At 36.1% G+C, this 13,104-nt stretch overlaps 1 protein-coding gene across 1 annotated transcript in view; it reads left to right on the forward strand.

The window, feature by feature from the left end:
* The window catches only part of NKAIN2 (sodium/potassium transporting ATPase interacting 2), a 1,210,503-nt gene that overhangs the window by 504,000 nt on the left and 693,399 nt on the right, over nt 1–13,104 (forward strand). The window lies entirely within an intron of this gene.

A 13,104-nucleotide genomic window follows, 5' to 3' on the forward strand; every position in this document is an offset into this window, starting at 1 on the left:
GCCCCAAGCATCCAGTATCATGCATTGAACCTGGACTGGCGACTAGTTTCATATATGATATTATACATATTTCAATGCCATTCTCCCAAATCATCCCACCCTCTCCCTCTCCCACAGAGTCCAAAAGACTGTTCTATACATCAGTGTCTCTTTTGCTGTCTCGTATACAGGGTTATTGTTACCATCTTTCTAAATTCCATATATATGCGTTAGTATACTGTATGGGTGTTTTTCTTTCTGGCTTACTTCACTCTGTATAATGGGCTCCAGTTTCATCCACCTCATTAGAACTGATTCTTTTAAATGGCTGAGTAATACTCCATTGTGTATATGTACCACAGCTTTCTTATCCATTCATCTGCTGATGGACATCTAGGCTGCTTCCATGTCCTGGCTATTACAAATCAATCAATGTAATACACCACATTAACAAATTGAAAAATAAAAACCATATGATTATCTCAATAGATGCAGAGAAAGTCTTTGACAAAATTCAATATCCATTTATGATAAAAACTCTCCAGAAAGCAGGAATAGAAGGAATATACCTCAACATAATAAAAGCTATATATGACAAACCCACAGCAAACATTATCCTCAATGGTGAAAAATTGAAAGCATTTCCTCTGAAGTCAGGAACAAGACAAGGGTGCCCACTTTCACCATTACCATTCAACATAGTTTTGGAAGTTTGGGCCACAGCAATCAGAGCAGAAAAAGAAATAAAAGGAATCCAAATTGCATCACGATATTTTCTAATGAGTCAGATCTTCGCATCAGGTGGCCAAAGTATTGGAGTTTCAGCATCAGTCTTTCCAATGAATATTCAGGACTGATTTTCTTTAAGACTGACTGGTTTGATCCCCTCACTGTCCAAGGGACTCTCAAGAGTCTTCTCCAGCACTACAATTCAAAAGCGTCGATTCTTCGGCTCTCAGACTTCTTTATGGTCCAACACTCACATCCATACATGACTACTGGAAAAACCATAGCTTTGACTAGATGGACCTTTGTCAGCAAAGTGATATCTCTGCTTTTTAATATGCTGTCCAGATTTTCCATAGCTTTTCTTCCAAGGAACAAGTGTCTTTTAATTTCATGGCTGTAGTCACTGTCTGCTGTGATCTTTGGATCACCCAAGAAAATTAAGTGCTTATTATTAAAGGTGGATAATAGGGATTCATGTTACACCTGTTGCTAAAAGTGGGCCTGATTCTTGATCTTTTTTGCCCTTTATTTGGTATAAGTGGAAATATAAAGAATGGGAAAACTGTGTTAATAATGAGATGTGATGAAACTGTCAGAATGCAGTTATTAGTGAGGAATTATTTCTAAAACCAGGTTGGATGTGTAATATGACCTTGAAATACTTCATTATTAGAATGACCACATATTTCCATTATAAAAGTGAGATTTCTCCAGGACAAGGATAATCTGGAAATCATGAAGTTAAGATCTAGGTTATATCTAGTGCTTACCAATCAGAATTAATGTATAATGTTCCTTAATCCTTCAGAAAGTAGAGTTCCTTAGCATTAACAGTATAATAATACAGACTGCTTGCTGAATCACTATAGGATATATTATAAAAGGGATTTTTATTTTTTTAATTTTATTTTATTTTTAAATTTTACATAATTGTATTAGTTTTGCCAAATATCAAAATGAATCCGCCACAGGTTAAAAAAAAAAAAAGGGATTTTTAATAGTAATACCTGTGCTTATATTAAGCATATAAAGCTCGTATCCTCTATACCTAAAAAAAGGCAAAAAATGACTGTATGCCAAATTGTATCATTCTTATGGCATTGATTCATTATAGACAACAAAAACAAACAGACACAACCTAGCCAACCACTTTGCAGTTATACACTTCATTGCATTAGCTGAGATTAATATTTTCCAAAAGATATACTGAGACTGTATAGACTATATAGAGTATATAGACCAGATAACCATGCTGGAAGAAATTAGTTGTTAATATGGATAGAACATGGACAGTACTGTGAGAATTGTCAGGGTTTATACATGGTGATTTGCTTTTATAGAAATTTTCAGAATTGTAGTCGTCTGATTTTAAAATGTTGGAAAGATATTATAGGATACTCTGACATATTGTGCACTGTCCTGGGTGCTAAGAAACAAGGTTCCTTAATTGGCATCTCCATTTGCAAAGTCTTAAATAATTCTTATGTAACGCTTTGACAGTTATCTGTCTCATCCTTAGATGTCTAACTCCTAAATTTCAGAATACTTACTCTGTTGGTACTCTCCACTCCCATTATGCTTATCTCTCCAAAAAGTATCTTAAGTGTTTGGTGTTTTCACTAATTCATCCTTATCCTTTAACACAGTCATCAGAATGGACTGTTCCTCTCAATCCTAGAGTCTGTATATAAATTTATAAACTGAGCTGATCTTATGCACGCTTGAGTGGCTACAGGGTTAACCTGTAACTCTTCTAAAGGTATTTAAATGGGTTTCTTTGTGACATTATGTCTTAACTCAAGGACATAGATCTCATAATAAGAAAGTAAAGAAGGAAGGCCATTAGAAAGATATCTTAGGGCTGAAGTCTTTGATAGTCTCTTTTGTACATAGCCCTCCTTGATACACGAAATGTCTAAATTTGCTCTACAAATTTGTTTATGTAATTAGATATAACTGCTGTGATTAACAAAAAGTGCCTTTAATGTCCCATACCTTTCTTTTTTTTAAAGAACAGAGTTAATGTTATTATCTATTAAATGCTTTAGTATGTGTGTAAATGCGTTCTACAAAGAAAACAAATGTTTGCACTAAAACCAAATATTCATTGCTCCTCTAACTCCAGTTTTCCTGGGGTAAATGGTCCTACATGGTTATAGTGTAGAAACCTTTCTGGAAACACACACACACATTTGCCCAAGTGTGAACCTAAAATTCTTTCCCAACTACAATATTTAACAATACTTGTGGAATTGTGTCTGAGTACCTTCAGCACTCCTGAATGTCTGTAACAATTAAGTATAGTTTTGTCTTTACTGTTCTCACACCCTTTAACACAAGTCTATGCCCAAGAAGTTAACCATATGCTGTGCCAATAATTTCATTGTATACTTGTTTCTTTTCATTTTTTAGTACAGTGCACTTTGATCTCAATGGTATAAAAAACACAATCAGTTCAGTTCAGTCCCTCAGTCTTGTCCAACTCTTTGCGACCCCACAGACTGCAGCACGCCAGGCTTCCCCTTCCATCACCAATTCCTAGAGCTCGCTCAAACTCATGTCCGTCGAGTCAGTGATGCCATCCAACCGTCTCATCCTCTGTCGCCCCTTCTCCTCCTGCCCTCAGTCTTTCACAATATATACAATAAAGATCTAGCAGGGGTCCCCAACCTTTTTGGCACCAGGGACTGATTTCCTAAAAGATGGTTTTTCCATGGACCAGGAGTGGGAGGGAGATGGTTTCAGGATGATTCAAGTGCATTTCATTTATTGTGCACTTTATTTCAAATTGAATGCCGCTGCCAATCTGCCATACAGGTCCATGGCCTGGGGATGGGGGACCCCTGATCTAAAGTATGAAACAAACATGAAAGTAGTTTTTTACTGAGGAAATGCAGCTCATTTTATAAACCATGAAGTTTTCCTGTGTAGAATATACTAAGTCTCAATTATGCCAAATTTAAGAGATTGTTCTTAAATATAATAAACTCTGCCCATGTGTAATATGATTGTGTTGTAGGGTTCCAATAGACCTAAAAGTTTTAAAACACTGCTTAGCATTATATTGTTTTTAGTTTCTTTTTTATCACTCTCTTTTTTCCTGAAACAGAATCATCACAATATCAGAAAAAACTTTTTCTATGGATTCACATCCCCTACATTTTTGTCTTGTGAATCATGTTGCTACTTCTGCTCATAGTTTATATTTTTCTAACTTTTTGTCTTCCCTTAGTTCTTTGTCTAACATACTCTCTTAAAGGAGCTTGTCTAAATGATGGGAAGTGGCAATGAGCCATAAATATAGAATTAACTAAGCGAATACAGTCAATTGGCAAGACTAGCTTCTGTCCTCAAAAATGGTAGGATCTTTACCTGATATTATAGTAATTGTTCCTTTATTACCATTAATAAGATAGTAATAAGATGGGATTAACATCTAATCTTTTCTCACAATTAAGAAAAATTGTGAACTTGAAACTCTTTCTCATGGCTTTGACTTCTCTGATGACTCAGTGGTAAAGAATCTGCCTGTCAGTGCAGGAAACCTGTGTTCCATCCCTGGGTTGAGAAAATCTCCTGGAAAAGGAAATGGCAACCCAATCCAGTATTCTTGCCTGGGAAATTCCATGGACAGAGGAGCCTAGTGGGCTACAATCCATGGGATCACAAAAGAATTGGACATGACTTAGCAACTAAACAACTCTTGGATTGGTCAAATATGTGTGGTCAAGGAACACACTTTCAATTAAAACATTTATGGCACCCCACTCCAGTACTCTTGCCTGGAAAATCCCATGGACGGAGGACCCTGGTGGGCCGCAGTCCATGGGGTCGCTAAGAAGTTGGACACGACTGAGCGACTTCACTTTCACTTTTCACTTTCATGCATTGGAGAAGGAAATGGCAACCCACTCCAGTGTTCTTGCCTGGAGAATCCCAGGGATGGGGGAGCCTGGTGGGCTGCCGTCTATGGGGTCGCACAGAGTCCTACATGACTGAAGCGACTTAGCAGCAGCAGCAGCAGCTCACACCAGTGCTTCTAAAATGTTTTCTGATTAAATGAATAAGCAAATATTACTTTAAAATAATAAGGAATTTGACATAAATTTGTTAAAATGAATTTATTAAGAAATTCTTAGTCTCTTATTAATTTTAAAGATACTTAAATTTTAAGGATCCTGTACTTGGAAAATGCTAACTAATTGGGGGAATTAATAAAGCATATGTTTTAAAAACATTGCACTCAGTTACACTAGATTCAGTTAATTGCATCCTTCTCTGATTTGCCATGCAGCATTTATATTATTACTTGATTTAAAAGTGCTTCCTGAGTAGGGAGGGGCTCCATTTTATTTAAATTTTCTTTTTCTTGCCTGTATAGTGCTTGACACACATTCTGTGCAAAAATATGTTAGGAATGAATGAGTAAATGAATTAAAAACATTGATTTTTCTTAATTATATAATTTACCATTTTTCCTTTCTTTTTGGAAAGACATGTCAAGGACCACTTGTTTAACACTAAATAAAAGAAACCCTTTTTTGCTTTGATTTCAGTAAAGGCAATACATATTTATTTGTTACCAGGACAGTAGGGTGAGCAACATTGCTGCTGTTTTTGTTCAGTTGCTCAGTCATGTCCAACATAAGATTTGGGGGTTTTTTTTGTTAATACTCTGACTATCAAGAATAGTGTCTCAGATCAGATCAGTCGCTCAGTCGTGTCAGACTCTGCGACCCCATGAATCGCAGCACGCCAGGCCTCCCTGTCCATCACCAACTCCCGGAGTTCATTCAGACTCATGTCCATCGAGTCAGTGATGCCATCCAGCCATCTCATCCTCTGTCATCCCCTTCTCCTCTTGACCCCAATCCCTCCCAGCATCAGAGTCTTTTCCAATGAGTCAACTCTTCACATGAGGTGGCCAAAGTACTTGGAGTTTCAGCTTTAGCATCATTCCTTCCAAAGAATACCCAGGACTGATCTCCTTTAGAATGGACTGGTTGGATCTCCTTTGCAGTCCAAGGGACTCTCAAGAGTCTTCTCCAACACCACAGTTCAAAAGCATCAATTCTTTGGCGCTCAGCTTTCTTCACAGTCCAACTCTCACATCCATACATGACTACTGGAAAAACCTATAGCCTTGACTAGACGAACATTTGTTGGCAAAGTAATGTCTCTGCTTTTTAATATGCTATCCAAGTTGGTCATAATTTATGGTTAGAATACCAGAAAAACTTTTATAAACAGTTGTCTTGAAGGATGTTCCTGTATTAAATGTGGTAAGTACAACATGGAAAACAGAAGTTCACATTTTAGAGTGCAAAAGACTTGATTCAGATTTTCTCTCTATTATAAGTTGCTTGCCGTGTGATCTTGGGTAGCTTGTTTAGGATCTCAGACTCAATTTCTTGGTCTGTAAAATATTTGAATATTAATAACACTATATGCATGGGTCTACATGTGTCCCCCATCCGGAACCCCCCTCCCACCTCTCTCTCCATCCCATCCCTCAGGGTTGTCCCAGTGCAACAGCTTTGAATGCCCTGTTTCATGCATCAAACATGGACTGGTGATTTATTTCACGTATTTTTATATACATGTCTCAGTGCTATTCTCTCAAATCATCCCACCCTCTCCTTCTCCCACAGAGTCCAAAAGTCTGCTCTTTATATCTGTGTCTCTTTTGCTGTCTCAAATATAGAGTCAGCAGGCAGATTCTTTACTGGCTGAGCTTTCAAGGAATCAAGGCATTCTTAGTTAATTCTTAGTTAATTCACTTCAATCTGAATTTAGCAATAAGGAGTTCATGATCTGAGCCACAGTCAGCTCCCAGTCTTATTTTTGGTGATTGTATAGAGCTTCTCCATCTTTGGCTGCAAATAATATAATCAATCTGCTTTTGATATTGACCATCTGGTGATGTCCATGTGTAGAGTCTTCTCTTGTACTATTGGAAGAGGGTGTTTGCTATGACCAGTGCATTCTCTTGGCAAAACTCTAGTAGCCTTTGCCCTGCTTTATTCTGTATTCCAAGGCCAAATTAGACTGTTACCCCAGGTATTTATTCACTTCCTACTTTTGCATTCCAGTTCCCTATAATGAAAAGAACATATTTTTGGGGTGTTAGTTCTAGAAGTTCTTGTAGATTTTCATAGAATGATTCAATTTCAGCTTCTTGAGCATTACTGGTTGGGGCATAGACTTGGATTACTGTGATATTGTTGGTTTGCCTTGGAAACGAACAGAGATCATTCTGCCATTTTTGAGATTGCATCCAAATACTCCATACAGTCAGCACAAACAAGACCAGGAGCTGACTGTGGCTCATATCATGAACTCCTTATTGCCAAATTCAGATTTAAATTGAAGAAAGTAGGGAAAACCACTACACCATTCAGGTATGACCCAAATCAAATCCCTTACGATTATACAGTGGAAGTGAGAAATAGATTCAAGGAATTAGATCTGATAGACAGAGTGCCTGATGAACTATGGATGCAGGTTTGTGACATTGTGTAGGTGGCAGAGATCAAGACCATTCCCAAGAAAAAGAAATGCAGAAGGACAAAATGGTTGTCTGAGGAGGGCTTACAAATAACTGTGAAACAGTCTTTCGGACTCTGTGAGAGAGGGAGAGGGTGGGATGATTTGGGAGAATGGCATTGAAATACGTATAATATCATATATGAAATGAGTTGCCAGTCCAGATTCGATGCATGATACTGGATGCTTGGGGCTGGTGCACTGGAACGACCCAGAGGGATGGTATGGGGAGGGAGGAGGGAGGAGGGTTCAGGATGGGGAACACATATATACCTGTGGTGGATCCATTTCGATATTTGGCAAAACCAATACAATATTGTAAAGTTTAAAAATAAAATTTAAAAAAAAATAAAAAAGAGAAGCTAAAGACAAAGGAGAAAAGGAAAGATATACCCATTTGAATACAGAGTTCTAAAGAATAGTAAGGAGAGATTAGAAAGGCTTCCTCAGTGACCAGTGCAAATAAATAGAGGAAAACAATAGATGGGAAAGACTAGCGATCTCTTCAAGTAAACTAGATATACCAAGGGAGCATTTCATCCAAAGATCAGCACTAATAAAGGACAGAAATGATATGGACCTAACAGAAGCAGAAGATATTAAGAAAAAGTGGCAAGAATACACAGAAAAACTATACAAAAAATATCTTCATGACCAAGATAATCACGATGATGTGATTACTCACCTAGAGCCAGACATCCTGGAATGTGAAGTCAAGTGGGCCTTAGGAAGCATCACTACAAACAAAGGTAGTGGAGGTGATGGAATTCCAGTGGAGCTATTTCAAATCCTGAAAGATGATGCTGTGAAAGTGCTGCACTCAATATGCCAGCAAATTTGGAAAACTCAGCAGCGGCCACAGGACTGGAAAAGGTCAATTTTCATTCCAATCCCAAAGAAAGGCAACACCAAAGAATGTTCAAAGTACTGCACAATTGCACTCATCTCACACGCTAGCAAAGTAATGCTCAAAATTCTCCAAGCCAGGCTTCAACAGTACGTGAGCCATGAACTTCCAGATGTTCAAGCTGTTTTTAGAAAGAGCAGAGGAACCAGAGATCAAATTGCCAACATCTGCTGGATTATCAAAAAAGCAAGAGAGCTCCAGAAAACCATCTATTTCTGCTTTATTGACTATGCCAAAGCCTTTGACTGTGTGGATCACAAAAAACTGTGGAAATTTCTTCAAGAGATGAGAATACCAGACCACCTGATCTGCCTCCTGAGAAGTGTGTATGACGGTAAGAATCAACAGTTAGAAGGAGACATGAAATAACAAACTGGCTCCAAATCGGGAATGGAGTGCCTCAAGGCTGTATGTTGTCATCCTGCTTGTTTAACTTATATGCAGAGTACATCATGAGAAATGCTGGGCTGGATGGAGCACAAGCTGGAATCAGGATTGCCAGGGGAAATATCAATAACCTCAGACATGCAGAATACAGCACCCTTATGGCAGAAAGTGAATAAGAACTAAAGAGCCTCTTGATGAAGGTGAAAGAGGAGGGCGAAAAAGTTGGCTTAAAGCTCAACATTCAGAAAGCTAAGATCATGGCATCTGGTCCCATCTCTTCATGCAAAGAGATGGGGAAGCAATGGAAACAGTGAGAGGCTTTATTTATTTGGGCTCCAAAATCACTGCACATGGTGACTGCAGCCATGAAATTAAAAGATGCTTACTCTTTGAAAGGAAAGTTATGACCAATCTAGACAGCATATTAAAAAGCAGACATTACCAAAAAAGGTCCATCTCATCAAAGCTATGGTTTTTCCAGTAGTCATGTAACATGACTACATGGATGTCAGAGTTGGAGTATAAAGAAAGCTGACCACTGAAGAACTGATGCTTCTGAACTGTGGTGTTGCAGAAGACTCTTGAGAAGTCCTTGGACTGCAAGGAGATCCAACCAGTCAATCCTAAATATTCATTGGAAGGATTGATGCTGAAGCTGAAATTCCAGTACTTTGGCTACCTTATGCTAAGAACTGACTCATTTAAAAAGACCCTGATGCTGGGAAGGATTGAAGGTGTGAGAAGAAGGGGGAGACAGAGGATAAGATGGTTAGATGGCATTTGCAATGCAATGGACATGAGTTTGAGTAAACTCCAGGAAAAATAAGGGGATCGTTATTTGTCTTTGAATCTATGATTGATTTTAGGATTTTTGTCTGCACAGTGACCAAATATTACTATGGAAAATATATAAAAACTTAATAAAACGTGAACTTTTGCTGAAATAATGTTAAGTATACAAAGTTACAGCATTTCTGATAATCAATTTGATATGTTCACTTTTCTTTGAATGGTTGGTATTCTTTATATACCCTGTTACTCATGCTTAAAATATACTTACGGCAAAATGGACTTTATTCTATTGTGGATTATTTTGTGTTCTTTTAACCTGGTTTTGTGAAATTAACGGTCTATTAATGGAAAATAGAATATAGCCATTTGTTTTTAATAAGATATGAAAAATACACATGGGAACACACTGCTTTTAAAAATAAATGTTGAATGGCTATTTAGACCTGGTGCATTTCTCTAGGGACATTTGCAGTAACTTGCCTAAACCATTCCTTCTAATCACTTTCATTATGTGTAGTTTAATCACATTTTAAAAATAACTATCTTTACTACTTTTATTTAAGGAGTAATATATGATTCTATTTTAAATTATTTTTAGTGATTTCACCTGAAACTACCAAATTAAGACGATAAGGGAATGTTTTTAAAAGCAGTATACTGAGGGTTTCATAGACAGTAGTCATTATAGAGAGTACAGTATAATTTGGTCAGTCTTGAATCATGTCTCAGTAATATTAATTAATGGAGCATTAGAGAGTTTTGTTTTATGACAGTCTCATGGGGATGGGGAGGGATGAGGGGAAGTTTCCGGGCAGTTACTGGGAGAACAGTATCAGAGTGAGACCCTATGGAGATCTGTTCAGTATCAGTGAATATGGATGTTATGTGTAACAAGCCATCTGTGTACTCTCCAAGTCATTGTTTTAGATCTCCACAATTCTAAATCAGACTACCTTGTCTTGTTGACTATTAAAATTCAGAATTCAAATACATTATTTTTAGAAAAATCTAGTATGAATATTGCTTCAAATTTTAACATTAGATTCTCTGCAAAAATCTTTTTCATATAATGAGAGGGATTGGGCCATGAATGTACATGGTCCTGGCAGTATTTAAAGTTATATTTAATTTTGCGATTGATTATTTTACTGAATACTCATTTGATTTCCTAATTATACTCAAAATCATGAAATTTAAACTTTAACTTTTCTTTAGTGTAGTAAAGACTTTAGGAATGGCATTCATGCAGAAAAGGAGAATGGAAATCAATTTATTAATAGCTCTCCTCTAGGCACATTCATGAAGAAAATTAAACTACTCAACATTTATATCAGTAGGTAACCATGCGTATTTCTGTGCCTTTATTCATTTTCCTTGAAGTAATAATGCCTTCTGCCTGTGGGGCTTCTGTCTTTGTATCCAAAGATACAAAGATATCCAAAGATACTTGTATCCAAGTACTACCTATCTTTTTAGATTCAGATCTTATAGCATATCAACTTTTATGATATGTTTAATGAGATCCCCAGCTGTTAATAATCACCTTCTGCTTTCTCACAGTATCTGTATCTCTTATGGCATGTATCACTTTTTACTTTTCATTGTAGTAATTTATGTACTCTGTCCTTCCTCTGTTTTAGAATTCTTGTGGGCAGATTCTGTTTTAGAAGTCTATGTTGGGCACTCAGTATCTGTCAAGTAATTAAGTAAATCAATCAATGAGCTATACTAAAATTAAATTGTTACAGGACTCAGTTAAATATAACTGTATACAAACATTTTTATTTTCCCTCATAAAACTCCATTAAAATTAGAGTAGAGAAATAAGAACCCTAACATTAACACCGCACCCACTAGGATAAAGAGAATAGATATGAAAGGAGAGATTTCTAAAAGTTCTAAAGGTTTACATACAGTACATAATCTTGTAACTTCAGAGCCATTGAATCTTAAAAGCATCCATAGGGAAAAAAACAAAGATTAAAACCAAAACCAGATGTGATTGGACATAAGAATAGCATTTAATTTTTCTACTGGATATAACAAAAAGCATCACTAAACAAAAATTTTAAACTAAAGAAAAATTATTTTCAATACAGGATTTTATACCCAACTTAACCATCATTAAGAGAGTATGATAAAGATCTTCTCACATGTTTAAGATCTGAATATCTTTACCCATACAGTGTTCTTTCTTAGGAAGCCAATGGTGGGTGTTTTCACCAAATCAGGCCCAAAGACTTGAGATCAAGGAAGTAGATGGTCACCCCATTAGTTGGTGAAAGACAGTCCCTAAACCACACCAGTAGTACTCAATCTAGATAGGAGCATGACGGGGAGTTAGAGATGTTTAGAGATGTGTGAAAGTTTGAAAAGATTTAGGGATTGTAAACCAGTTAACTCTAGGGGAAAGAAAAGCCTTCCAGGAAGAATTATAAGTACAGTCTGTCTTCAGTATTCAATACTTCTGTATTTGGAAATTCACCTATCATTATAATTTATTTTAAGCCAAAATCAATACTCATGCACATTTGAAGTCATTCACAGAGCAGCAAGTTTGAGTTGCTTGACATGCAGATCCTCATTTGAGTTCAAACAAGCTAACACTCTGACTTCCTCTTTCTGCTCTCATAATTTAAATGTTTTCACTGTCTACTAAATGCTATGTTTCTTGTTTGTTTTTTGCTTATTTTTTGTTTGAGATTTCACTGTTTCAAATGACCTCCAAATGTACTGCTAAATTGCTGTCTAGTTGTTCCTAAGTGCAGGAAGTTTGGGCTGTGCTTTATGGAGAAAATGCAGATGTTAGATAAACTTCATTAAAGTATAAGCTCTAAGGCTGTTGGATGTGACTTCAGTGTTCATATTTCAATAATATTATTAAATAAAGAATCTGTAGTGGAAGCACACATAAATAAGGTTCTAGATTGATTGATGACTGTATTGTGACAAAAAGTTGCTAGAATCTAAGCCTGTGTTCCACCTAGGACCAATGGCTCAGTGTTCACTAATTCAGTGTTTTCATATACTTTGTAGAATGGAACTATGGTCAGTGGAAGGAACTGACTATATATTATTTCATTTTTGCCTGACAATGAACAATTTTTATTAATAAATACACAATTTGTAAATTTGATATTAATATGACAAAAATGTTTTATTAAACCATAATGGTAAAATGGTAGGAGTAAAGGCAAAGAGGAAATAAACAAATAAATAAGCAATAAATAGATAGGAAATAAATTCCTAATATTGATATCTGTAAATATTAGTATAAGCATATTCGTTATAATCATGTGGCTAAATATCAGAAATAAAGACTTGAAAATGGTGGTTTATGGAAGCAGAAAAGGATAAGCGAAGAGTGCAGTAGGAGAATATGGTTTGTAACATACATTTTGATATTATGTGTAGTTTTATTTTTTTTTTTTTTTCATATTCTTGTCTGGAGAATTCTTTTTTTTTTTTTTTTTTTTTTTTAAATTTTATTTTATTTTTAAACTTTACATAACTGTATTAGATTTGCCAAATATCAAAATGAATCCGCCACAGGTTTACATGTGTTCCCCATCCTTTATGTGTAGTTTTAAATCACAGAAAAGTATTTGCTTGAGAGATTAATATTTAAAAGAAAATAGTTTTAATGATATAATTAAAACTACACAATGAAAGAACTTTAGAATTTAAAGTAATCCAGTTTAGTCCATGGTAGGTAGGAAATAAAATGTGTGCAGGGATTTTCTTTGTTGTTTTGTTTTGTTTTG

The sequence above is a fragment of the Bubalus bubalis genome, chromosome 10 (genome assembly GCF_019923935.1).
Source record: "Bubalus bubalis isolate 160015118507 breed Murrah chromosome 10, NDDB_SH_1, whole genome shotgun sequence".
Taxonomy (NCBI): domain Eukaryota; kingdom Metazoa; phylum Chordata; class Mammalia; order Artiodactyla; family Bovidae; genus Bubalus; species Bubalus bubalis.